Here is a 14,079-nt window from a genome sequence, read left to right on the forward strand (position 1 = left end):
CCTTGTAGAGCCCCGCATGCAAGGATAAGGCTGCTTACTCTGAGAGGTCGCCTGGTATCCCAGTGTCACCGTTCTAGACACCTCACCCAGGTGCCATTCAGCCTTCGGCACGGTTTTCACTCCTCCGCTTGGGGGTTAATTCCTTCGGGACCACCCCTGGACAATTGTCCGCGACTGCCTATTTATTTTTGTTACCATATTCAGCAGAAACCCTTGGTACAGGGACCCTCTATCCGCAACCCGAGGACGCGTTCGGTGGCTTTGTCATAGGCCCTTCGGTTTGATTCTAGAGGAATCAAAACCGAACCGAATGGTTAATGGTTAATGATTAACAGGCACTTAAATTATCTAAGAAAATTTCAGCATTCTTAAGCGTAAAGAATATCAAGACAGCGAGCGTTCAAAAATTTTAGATTCTGGTAAGTAACTTAATTCTTATCTCTTTAAAGCATATGCGTGTCCAGAAACAGGTAAAACATGTAAATTTTAAAGTGAAATGTGTCATATCACAGGATTACGAAATTAAAAACTAGGTCCAGTTTTGGATGGAAGAAGTAATCATTAAAAAAAACTAAAAAAAACTTTTTTCCTTTTTTCATTATTAAGCGTTTAAATTAAAAACTTGTAATTTTTATAACTTCAATTGTAAATGTTAGTATCTTATAAAGTTCAAATCTTTTAATTTAAATGACCGTCATATTTCTTTCTCAAATGTTAAATTTTTATTTGCATTTAAAAATTTGTTCTTTTTCGACATACGAAGATAAATATTGAGAACATTGCAAATAAATAAGTTTAAATGATATACATGGTGTCCATTAGATTGAAATACATTTAAAAGCAATTCAAGCGTGAGGTTTTTTTGTTTAAAAACGGTTATTATTCATTATGGGTTTTTAATATTCCAACATTCCTTTAAAGTTTAAACATAGACACTTTTTTGGTGATAGCGATGATGTACACATCTCAATTTAAACTTATGCTATTGCAATATTCTAAATATTTGCCATCGTAAATTGAAATCGAACAAATTTTTGGTTGCGAAACCCGTAAGTTTCAGTAGATTCTTGTAGTTGTAGATTCTTGTAATGTTATGTAAATTCTTGTAGAAACTTACGACTATAATAAAATACAAAAAAGTACACAGTTTTGTCCCGAAAATAGAATGGTTTTACTTTCTTGTAATTTTGCTTATAATATTTATTTTATTACTTTGTAGATTCCTGTAGAAATGTTAAGATTTTGGCACGTTTTTGTAAAAAAATTTCTACCTGAGAATTTGTTTTTGCAATTTTTAACCTAATGTTTTATGGATTAAGTGGTTAAATGTTGTAAAATTATTATACTTAATGACTTGATTTAGTATCAGATACTTACCCCTCAACTGACACTATGAGTAAAAATTACCCCAACAAATTTTTGAGCTAGAGTTAACCGTACTAAATTCGATAAAATAGACCATGTGTTATGTAAATTAAACTAATGACTATAAAACCAATTCCACTTTTTTTAAATATCTTTAACTACATTAGATTATTTTGTTGTGCAAAAATACTCAATAGCGGCTACGCAAAACACGATTGAACACGTGGGAGTGAAAAACACCCGTTTTACCATTTACGTAATAAAAAGGAGTTGTGCCACTTGAGGGTTAATTCCATGAGCTCAAAACTGATGATGCTCCTTTTTGGCCTTCTCATTCGTCATGATTCCAGTTCCATAATTTTGAAAATTTGCTATCTTATTTTTGGCATTTAAGCCAAATGTCAAACTTAAAATACGAGGTGTGTTCAAAAAGTAAGGTGACTTTTCAATTTTCGCGGGCTATGTACATTCAAGTTTAAAATTTTTTGTTTTGTTGTGTTGGTACACTTGTCACGATCCTATGTTCACAGTTTTGACTATATAGCTCGTGTTGTTTTTCTGGCAGAAGCGTAAAAGGTTAAAAGAGTTTGGTGTCCTCGGCGATTTTCTTCTTTCGAAAAAAATGGAGCAAAGAGTTTGCATTAAATTTTGTGTGAAAAATGGAATCCAGTGCTCTAAAACTCTTGTAATGTTGACAGTTACATACGGTGAGTCTACTCTCAAGTAAGAAAAATGTGTATAAGTGGTACAAGCTGTTCCAAGAAGGCCGAAAGGATGTCGAAGACGAACGTCAAGTTCGGTCAAATGTGAAGGTTTTGCTCACTGTCTTCTTTGATTACCGTGGCGTAGTGCATCAGGAATTCTTACCACAAGGTCGTACGGTCAATAAGGAGTATTACCTTCAAGTTATGCGCCGTTTGCGAAAGGCGATACGCAAAAAACGTCCGGAACTTTAGAAAAACAATTCGTGGCTTTTGCATCACGATAATGCACCTGCTCATTCATCGTTGCTTGTGAAAGATTTTCTGACCAAAAACAGATGAATGTTAAATACTTATTATTAGACAGTCAATTTTAAATTAAACCGAAACTTTTTCTAAGAAATATATTGCAGCCTGTTCCCAAAAGCATTAAGATTAATTTTTTGTTTGCTTTTCTTACTTTTTGAAACCGTTCTTGAACACTTTTAATGTTTGAAGCATTCACTAATAAATAATAAGGTTCATATTTATTTGTTTGTATATTTATTAAATCATTTTTTGTGAGATGGTGGGGATGCGACAGAGTTGGTTGATGTGGTAGGGATGAGATGCGGATACTTCATATTTCTGTGGAAAAGTGAGAATACACGATTCCGCGCGACTAAATTAGTCGAGGTGGTGGACATGCTACAAAGTTGAGCAGGGCTGTCGCACTGCGGACTTGATCCAGGAAAAGTTGTTAAAAACTCCGAAAATGGTTCTATTTCACACAGTTTTTAGTGGGTTCTTTGGGTCCCTTATTTCATGTCTGTTTTCTTAATTTTCAAAAACAAAATATCTGATCCTATATGATGATGAAAAACCTGAAAAAATGTTTGATTACAATTATTATCATTATTTTTCTTTAAACATTTTCTCGGGCGACCCCGGTTTTTCATCAAAACCATGGACATTAGTCAAGTGACTAATGACATGAGGATGTTATACGTTAATTTCATACGATGTTTGAAATCTGGGAAATCTTGAAACCCTAAGTACAAAATTAGGAGCATGGTGTAGTTTGGAGTTAGTCTTTTGCCGCTGTTATACTTAAACAGCTGCCGTTAGCGTTTTAGGTGACAACAGTTACCTCTGGATGCTTTCATAAAGCTACAATCTACCACTTCACAGGCTTTCAGTTGCTTGCTTTCTGATACTCCTGAAAGTTTCTTACAATGTGACAGATGTTTAATAAAACCACCTTTTGAGCTGCTGCCAGTACCCTACTGACTCCTAAATGTTCAAGGTGTTTAGTTATTTTTGCCTGGACATTACCTGTACTCACAATCACTAAAAGAATATATGAATGCTTCACATTCCTCCATATGGGTTTTACTTCATACCTTAGCTCGCTATACTAATGGATCATGGTTGTATAGATTTACTGTAAATGTCGATTAAGTGGACAAGCAATGTTGATAATGTAGACTCTTCCACCTTTTTTTTGCATCACGATTTACATATAACAAAAATGTGACTTATTATGTCTTACGGTTCACATATGAAATAAAATAATTTGATTCAAAAATCAAGTTTGAACTTAATGGTTATTTTATTGATAAAAACTCCTTCCAAAATCCTCCTTACAAAAATTTCGGTACAACATGCGTACCTTTATCAAAGGTCTTAAAATCTGAATAGATCTATATTATAAAATTAGTGATAGTATAAGTATAGAGATAGTATAAATCTTATTTAGTTATACAGGAAATTGCAAAAAGAGCTCTAAATTCATTAGATTTTACATCTATTCTATATAAAAGATATGTCGATGACATTTTAACTATTATTCCTACTAACAGAATTGAAGCTTTCTTAAAAGTGTTCAATAGTATTGAAGATTCTATCAAATTTCCCCATATATGTGAGATTAATAAAACAATAAATGAATAGATTCTCACAACAAATTAAATTAAAAAGTTATATTACCTTATATTCAAGGTTTATCTGAAAGATTCAGGAATTCTCTCAAAAATTTAATATAAATTTTTATTTAAAAAAACACAAACACTCTAGATAATAAGAAAGTCTATATAGGTGAAACTGGACGGCGATTAAAAAACAGAATTGCCGAACACAAAAGAGATGGTGAAATTGGGAATTTAAACACTGATTTGTGATAACATTCTATTTTTATTAATAAATTTCGTAATATTTCTGTTAATTTACATTCTGTACCACATAATGTATTCTTAAATTCTAAATTCAAATTTTTCGTGTTTCCACATCAGTCGTTTCAATGAAAACACTTTGCTGTTTCATAGATGTTCAATACAAATGGTCTTCATGTATTTTTGACTTGTCATTCTCTGTTTGTCCTCTCCATACTACGACCAAATCCACATCTTGAAAATATAGTTTTAGAGTTATAGAAGTCTCCGTTTTTATTTTTGAGATTTTTAACTAGTGTTTTTTTTATAAAAAATGACTATAACAAAATAAAAATCGACAATAATTTTTGTTCAAGAAATGTGTTACATTTGACGTTTGTTTAATGATGTGAAAATTTTGCTCATAAATAATTATGTTTTGTAGCTATAAAGTTAATTTAATTCAGGTATTTGCTTTAATTTGATATAAACCGCCAAATTAAACGTCAAGTTAAGTAGCATAATTTATTTTGTACTAATTATTATTTTGATGAGACGCCTGAATCTAGAACATGCCTTTTTTGATAATGCCCCTTGATAAGTTTTAGTTTACAAATTTAAATGTGTCAATTTTTCCCTCAAGGAAATTGATCCAAGAGAACTTAGATCTTTTGACAACTTACTGTGTTCTTGTTAGGAAACTGGTACCGAGTATACATGTCGGAACCAATCCTGGAAGGACGATAAATCTGAAACGTAATGACTTGTTATTTACATTTAAAAAGAAAGACACTTCTACAAATTGAAGCACCCAATTATTATTAAATTGTAATTGGCTTCTTTTCTATTTCGAGTCCCTGAATTTTAAAGTAGTTTTTAACTAGAAAATCGGAAGAAATGTAATTGTCTCTTGATCCAGGATCTACTATCGCATCGGCGATTAACATGTTAATTTGGCTACTTATTTGGAGGTTATATTGAAGAATTATTAACAGTGAAATCTCACAATAATCAAAATTATGGAAAGTGGATGCCCAGAAGCGAGAACCGAATTGAGTCGCGAATTCGTTTTTTACCCTGAGATTGTTGAGGCTATTTATTCACGCCTCACCCTAATTGACTTGTTTCAACTTCGTTTACCCCACGAAAAAGAAAAGGCTGAAAATTCCCTTTTTTCTAAGTGCAATTGATTTGATAAATAATGCGCCATTCTGAACAAACCGTGGTACAATGTTTGCCGTTCAGAATTTTGCATTGTTTTCCTAACCACTTAAGTATCCCAGATTTTATAGGGATAGTAATTCATTAGGCCCTTTTAATAGATAATAATGAAAATTTACCTACCCCTCATTTCTCTGATTTTTAATATTAATTTCACCTATGGAACATCTCAGCATGTTGTACCGAAACTTGTAAGGAGGGTTTTGAAAGAAGTTTTTATCAATAAAATAACCATTGAATTCAAACTAGATTTTTTATTCAAATTATTTTATTTCATATGTGGACCATATGGCTTAATAAATCTCCAATTTGTTATATTTATAATCATCAGTCGAAAAAGCATTTGATTTAAAAAAAAATCTTTTTTCAAATCTTTTGGTAATCACGATGTAAATTCGATTTACTCGGATGCAATGATCCGTCTGAGTAGTAACATCCCAATATGAGATGTAATATTCGTTCTTTAAATAGGGCATTAGAATTCATCTACAGAAAGGCATCAATTCTGTTACCAGTCCTAGGTTCAGGGCAGGTTCTTGATGTATAATGCCCACCACATCATTATGCCTGCGCGTATATTCTCTCTGAGCCATTACGCGTGAGCCATCAATAATCTGCTCTATGGATTCGTTGGTATCCTCATAATCGGCACCGGTAAACCACGGCTTGATGTGACACGTGTTTGCGATAATTTATGGTGCTGACTGTAATGTATACTTTTATTGGAAATTGTGCATGAAATGGGATATAAAGTAAACTATGGTAATCCTAACCTCACTTTACAAGTGACAGTCCGAAAGGATTTATGAACATTTTACGAATGCTATATGATTAATAGAGCTAAAAAAGTTTGAAAAATGTATTTCGTGAGGTTAAACAGGTATAAATGTCACTTTATACTTATTCATAAAATTTCTTTTATTGAAATTCGTATTTCATTGGCAGAGGGTCTAGTTCTCGGCTCGGTGCTGACACCTACGATTATTTTTGGATCATGAAATTCATTCAAGGTCTCCTCTGAGGACAAATTCAGGGGCGTGTTGTCAAAATCCGCTTTGCAGATGGCGTTATAAAGCGCAACATCTCGCTTGCTATTAAAATGGTGTCGCAACTGTATAACTTGTAATTTACACAGTTTTTTAACATTCACAACGCCCCTACCCATCTATGTCACTGTCGAACTGCCCTTTCAATCGCTGAATTAATGTGTTGCATCCGGTGCTTCGTCGTTTCTACTACGCGGACGTTTTGTTTAACCTTGAAAGGTCGGCGTTAGGCCATTTGATGAGCTCAGAAAAGTACGTTAGGACCTGGATGGCGTAGGTGTTGATTGCCCTGTTTTTGTTTGCCGAGTTGAGAGAACTGGGGTGGGATGGCGGACTGGGATGGACGTCTTGTGCTTCGCGTGTCGGTTTCCTGCTCAATTTGACAGTTTCTGTAATGTCTGAAGAGGTAAAAAGTGCCAAGTGTATGCACATTGCAAGTGTTACGAAAGAGGAATAATTTTTGTCTTTAGAGAAATAATTATATTTGCACTAAATGTCAAAAACGTGTATGGCCAGACTGTGTGATGATTATTGAGGTGATAATTTTTGTGCATATTTCTCTATGAAGTGGATTACTAAGTGTTCAGTGCTCACTCCTTATCACTGGGAATGGGTTGTGAAGTTTTTAAGGAATTTAAGTTGCATTTCAGCAGATCAAATCTGAAATAAAAAGTGATGGTTTCATTCATTGTACTTTTATCTATTAACCTGAGGCATATAGAATTTAAGTGGCCTTGACTTTGAAACAGATGCCTTTAGGCTTACTTCTGATATTATTGATACTCTGAGATAGTGTGTAATCAGCTGGCTGTCTCGTGTCTATATACAAACGAACCATACCAACACGTAAATTCCAGAATCATTTATTGAAAATATTCAGAGCAAAATGCCACCAGGATCTGAAGAATGCAAATGCATATATTGTGCAAACGTCATTGCAGCTGATTACATCGCCTGCCAAAGATGTGGATTGTTTTATCACCCTGGATGTGCCAAACTGGTGAAACCTCTCGCAGACGACAGCTATGGCAAGTGCTGTCAGACCAGCATCAGATCAATCTCGCCAAATTCGAGCACCTCTAATTCTGTTTTGAAAGATGATTTATGTCGTATGTTCATAAATCTACGAAATACAATTCAGACTAATTTCAACACAGTCAAAGTATCTGTTGTTGCTAACTTTACTCGTGTCGATAATGCGGAAAAGAATATATTGGACATCAAAGAAACTGTTGCAACGTTGGAAAATCACATAAAATATGCCTCCCAATGCACGCGAGAAATTGAATATTTTCTCTCTAGAACCAAAGATTTGATCATTTTTGAGGCCGAGGAAGTCCCCAATGAAAATGAGCTTCCGGGTAAGCAGTATAATGCAATTAAAATGTCCAATTTTTTAAAGATACTTGTTCCGAATATGAAAGTGGACGCGCTCAAACTCGTTCGCATTGGAAAATTTTCTCAGGCTGCTCCGTCTCCACGTCCCATCAAATGTGTGTTCCCTTCGGAAACGATGGCAATGAAAACATTCCGGCAGCTTTTGGCTACACGAGGAGATCAAACCAAACTGCATCTTCTTCATGGGATGCGAGTTTCTCTGGGCAAGACACCTATGCAACAATTAGAGTACAAAGAAGTGAAGAAGACGCCCAACGACCGATTAGCGAAGGGACAGAAAGATCTGCGAATTGTTTATCGACAAGGGATTCCGAAGATAATATCGCAACCACCGTCTGCTCAAACTTAATTCCTGAAAATTTTGAACGAACAATCGAAGATGTAGTCTCTTAATAAAATATCAGTTTCTCGTCAGGTTCGTCGAAAGGTTTGGTATCGCCTGTAACAAATAAATCACTAAGTATGTCAATAAATAAAGAACCCCGCACTAAATGTATGGGAAAATGGCTTTCGGTGGATTTAGCTGAAACTTTGTAATTTTTAAGGTTATAAGTGCCGGATGACATATCCGTAAAAAAAATCCAAAAAAATGGACAGTTTTAGCGCTATGCGGCACTAAGAGCTCAAGATCAGTGAATAAAATGAATTACAACAAATTTTGTTACAAAAGCGATGTCAACATAGAAATTACGGTTCAGATCGTGGTCTGTCATATTTTCGCCTACACCGTTGACTCATATAGCGCGCTTCTCAAAACGATCAAACGCTAAGCGCCCAAGATTTTAACTTGACTAATTCATCACTTTTGTAAAGGTAGAAATGGTATCCAAAATAACATTAATAACTAGTGCGTACATTCCGATAATTACATTGTACTGTTCTCAAGAGTGCCGAACGCTAAGCGCTCATGATCAGTGAACAGAACGAATTACAATAGATTTAGTTACAAAAGCGATTTCAACATAGAAATCACGGTTCAGATCGTGGTCTGTCATATTTTCGCTGGTTCAATCCCAGAATATTTTTGAATATGATATTGTTGCCTTCACTGAGACGTGGCTGAAACCACACATTCTATCAAGTGAATTCATTAACCTGAACAACTTTGATGTTTATCGAAAAGATCGACTTGATAAAATTGGGGGAGGGGTTTTGATATCAATAAATTGTAAATATCCTAGTACTGAAATTAGTACACACCAACATATGACATTGAATTGTGAATGAATATTGAATTGGTTCTTGTCAAAATTAAAGTTCATAATATAACAATTTACATTCAGGTCATATATGTTCGGCCGCACGTAAAAAATGTCGCACTTGAATCACTAATAGAAGTAATTATACAACTTGGGTGTCTCTTGGTGCAGAAGATAATATTCCTTGGCGACTTTAATTGTCTTAAATATATCAACTACGTCACGCTACAGGAAAGCGATAACCGGGCAGCGATACTTAAACAGCTTATGGATTTCCATGATTTAACTCAATATAATGATGGTTTGAATTGTAACTTCAGATGCTTGGACTTAGTATTGTCAAACATTGTCTTAAATTTCAGTAAATGTATTCATCCCATAATTGAAGAAGATAAATATCCCTCGCTTCTGATTTGTATTGCAGCAGTTGATTTGAAAATTTCAAAACGCAATTTTCTTCGAACTATCACTATGAAAAAATTAACCCTTCAGAAGATCTGATTATCCTTCATTATATGTAGCTATTAGTAATGTTAATTTGTCAGTTTTAAACGCGTACGAAGATGTGAATGAATGTTGCAATAGCTTTTACAATATCCTCTATGCACTTTTTGAAAAACATATCGCAATGCGTAACCTCCACTGCACTAAAATATCCGCGCTGGTACACCAGGGATATTATTAATGGCCTAGCTAGTAAATTATATGGACTCACAAAGAATATGTGGAAAGAGTTGAAAAAGATTTATCGTTAAACCCGTCTTATTTCTGGATATATATCCATAGTTTCTCTGATATAAATAAAATACCAGGCATAATGAATTATGAAGGATTAGATTTTGATAAACAGAATGACATAGTAAATGGATTTTCAATATTTTTCAATAATGTTTACAAAAAACCTGTTAATGATTTCTTAACATTCTTACCCATGTCTTCGACTAAGCCGCAACATGTAAAACTAATGGGAGATTCATTTCAGTTAAATGATATAGATGTAATTAACGCACTTAAGTCTCTCTCTTTAAGAAATGCTGGCACTGATCAAATTCCGTGCTTTATTGTTGTGAATGATTGTGCTTCTGCCTTCGTAAACCCACTAACTACTATATTTAATCTTGCACTCTTAAAGAGCGAATTTCCTACGATTTGGAAGTCTACTAGAATTTATCCTGCGTTTATAAAAGGCAATAAATCCGATATAGTAAATTATAGACCAATTTTTATTCTGAACGGATTCTCGAAGGCGTTTGAGATCTGCATCTATGACATAATATGGAGTTATTTCAAATCAATTGTCTCGCCAGCGCAAAACGGATTTGTCCCTAAGAGATCAACTGTAACTAACTTGGTAACTTTTTTTCAACTTGCAATCTCTATGTTGTACCAATTTCGACAGGTGGATGAAGTTTATACGGTTCTCAGTAAAGCCTTTGATTCTCTAGATCATGGTATTTTAATGATGAAACTACAAAGGATTGGTCTTCCAGACAAAATCCCATCACTAATACAATCGTATATCACTGAGAGAAAAAATGTTATACAGTATGGAGGTTATGCATCGGAACCGTTTTTTCCTACGTCGGGATTTCCGCAAGGCTCTATTCTCGGGCCACTATTATTTGCTATTTATTTCAACGATGTTGAAGAAGATATGAATCCGTTGTGTACCACGTACTGTACGCTGATGATAAATAAATATTTTTACCAATTACCACGGTGGATGATTGTTATGTTTTGTAGAATAATGTTGCATTTTGTCTAAATGGGTGCAAAAAATTTCATTAGATTTAAATATTTCGAAATGCAAAGTTATCACTTCTTCGCGCAAAAAGGAAATTGTCAAATTTGATTACTGCATATAGGGTATAATGCTGGAGAGAGTCCAAGTAATTCTTGACCTTGGTATATTATGTGACCCAAAAATTACGTTCACTCTGCAAATTGAAGAACTTATAAGCAGCGCTAATAAAATGTTGTGTTTTATCTTATGAATATGTAAAAATTTCAAATCTGTGAGTACATAAAAAACCGTTTTTAACACAATGATAGGATCGAAGCTAGAATACGCATCGGTGGTTTGGCACCCCGGCACTCAAGGTATGTGTCGGCAATATAAGAATGCCAAAAGCGTTTGCTAAAGTTTCTCTCGTATAAGGAAGATGGTTACTATCCTCCGCCAGGCTCTGACCTTTGTGGCAATAATCTTCTTATTGAAAATTATCCGAGGACTTGTGGACTGCACTTACTTCCTTTCTATCTTGCCAACTACTGTTCTAAAACACAGTATCAGATCACAGCTGCCATTTTATTTGCCCATAGCTGCCACTGGATGGATGCAGGGATCACCACTCCATTCATTATGCATTAATATGAGTTGAACGTATCTGGCAATACGCAACATTGATCTGTTCTTCATAAGTATCTCGGAATTTACTAGCAGGGTCCGCGAATATGTTATAAGTACATCTAAATAAGTTAAAATAGGAATAGAAATAGAAATTATAATTAAGATTCATGCTTAGAAACTGGTAAATTTCTTGTAAAGGTAGCCCTAAAATTGCTAATTGTCTGTTGGGCTTCTGATGTTCAAATAAATAAATAATCAATCTGAGTTATGCAGTAAATGCAGTTGTTAAGCTTTCCTTAACTATCGTATGCTGAACGTCCTTAGATTCAAGAATACCCAGATATTTATATGACTCGCCCTCAGCCATAGCCTCGATGTCCTTTTCGAACTTGTTCTCTAGCTCTGCGGTCCCTAATTCCTCTCCGGTTAAATGTACTGTTCTGCATTTACCTAGTCCGAACTCCATGTGGAAAAGTTGAAAAACTGCATTTGTAGGCCTTTTTTGCGGCCCAACCTTCTAATGGTTGCCACAGCTGCACAGTATTCAAGAGTTTGCACTTCGAACGTAGTTGGTATAGCGTTCAAATGCGTAGGTAAGAGCTTGCTGTTGAGTTGTTCTTTTAGTGCACGCAGGTCATTTGTGATGTTCATCTTGGGCAGAAAATGCCTTTGTGTTATGTCTACATGTCTGAACTCTAGTAAAGCATGACCATAATTAATTTTAAGGTGCTGTAGTTTTTCTGGGATTTCGCTGTTCACATCATCGTTATGATGTTCATTATCCCTAGCACACAGGCCTTCAGCTTCAATTAGGTTTTCGGTATCCACCTCTTAAGGATGTGGTGGTGTTGCATCATCAACAGGTTAAAGAAGAACATCAATTGGCCCCGCTTGATCGTGTGATGTGGCTTGGTCTAACTGATATTCATTACCGTCATTTTTCCACGCCAATTTAACCTCTGGTTTATTCTCCATTGCTCTGTCTCCTAAGATGTGTAGATTAGTTCTGATGTCCCTCACTTTAGCAATATGATCTTTTAGTGCGACTTTCTTCACATGAGGATACTTTTCAGCAAATTTCGTTCTTAAATTGTATTCTTTTTCATTTTTATTTCAAACTTCGCAATTTCTTAATAGAGTACTTCTGTCGAGTAGGTTGGCCAAAAATAGCTAACGCTAGCCAAAACATCCTTAGCAGGCACAGTTGATGTTGTACTGCTTGTCCTTTGTCACAGATGTTTTCGCTGGCCAGCTGTTTGATTAGTGAGAAAGACCTGAAAATCATTCAGCTCAGCATCACCACCGTCTCACATGCTGTAGACCCCAGTGGCGGCTCCAGGGGCGCCCCGATGATCCTAGGGAAGCGAAATCGTTTCAAAGTCTTTCAAGTACTCTCCATTATTATTTATGAGTTTTGGTGTTCATCTTACTCCTTTTCCTCTGCAGTGTCTGGGTATTTGGCATGGGAAACCCTTTCTGTAGCAGTGCTATCGCCAACATAGCCATCAAGATCATGATAGGTAGGGTTATTATTATCATTTTTTTAAACTTTTTCTTGGATGACCCGACCATTCATCATACCTACAGACCATATTAAGTGACCGATAAGATGAGGATGTTGTAGGTTAATTAATTACAATGTTTAAAATCTTTCGCGATGTATGTACAAAACGAGCCATTTTATAGTTCTTTAATCGCTTGCCTCCTGATGGTGAAGAAATGTTCTTACAATGCGACTTATTCTACACAGAACACGTCGAATTTAGTAACAATTTTTTCAGGAAAAGTTTGCAAACTATTTCTTACGTCCTGATTCGCAAAGATTCATTATTCTTTGATATCGAGATAGTGCCCTCGGAGAGATTCAATGTAAAAATTAATTGAATCATTATTACTATTATTATATTATTATTTTATTTATTTAATTAATTTAATTAATATAATTAATTAATTATTCTAGACAGCAGGCGTCGAATTTAGTAACCGTTTTTTTTTTTCAGGGAAAATTTGCAGAAAATAGTTTGCAACTTTTTCCTGAAAAATTGTAACTAAATTCGACGTCTGCTGTGTAGAATAATTAATTACTTAAATTGATCAAATTAATTAAATAATAATATTACAAGGGTGGATCAAATATAAACCGTAATTTTACAAATACTTTTCTTAGCCAATCGCAAGCACTCTCACAGTGTAGGTTCTTGTAATGTAGTGTATTAGGAGTGGGTAAAACGCTTGGTGAGCTGTTTGACTCAGTCAATTCGTCAGTACAGCTATGAGTGAGCAACAGGTTCCAGCGTCCGTTGCACAACGGGTTATAATAAAGTTTTTAACTAAAGAAGGCGTTAAACCGTGCGAAACTTTGACTCGATTGAAGGATCAGTATGGGGACGATACTCTGTCTAAAACAATTGTTTGATCAAGTGTCTCTGGCGATAACATTGGTGCAGTTCGTGACCTTATTGAAAGTGACAGGCGGTTCACTATTCATGAAATCGCTTTACAGGTGGGCATTAGCTATGGAAGCGCTCAAACAATTATTAAAAATCATCTTGGTTTTAAAAAAATCTCTGCCCGATGGGTCCCGAAGTTATTGAACGAAGATCAAAAAAACATCCGACTGCGAATCAGTAAGAGACATCTGAATCGATTTCAGCGGGAGGGAGAGACTTT

At 35.0% G+C, this 14,079-nt stretch overlaps 1 protein-coding gene across 2 annotated transcripts in view; it reads left to right on the forward strand.

The window, feature by feature from the left end:
• Positions 1-14,079, forward strand: part of LOC117178351 (DDB1- and CUL4-associated factor 13) — a 185,279-nt gene that overhangs the window by 151,578 nt on the left and 19,622 nt on the right. The gene's annotated exons all lie outside the window — the stretch shown is intronic.

This window comes from Belonocnema kinseyi, chromosome 8 (assembly GCF_010883055.1).
Source record: "Belonocnema kinseyi isolate 2016_QV_RU_SX_M_011 chromosome 8, B_treatae_v1, whole genome shotgun sequence".
NCBI classification, from domain to species: domain Eukaryota; kingdom Metazoa; phylum Arthropoda; class Insecta; order Hymenoptera; family Cynipidae; genus Belonocnema; species Belonocnema kinseyi.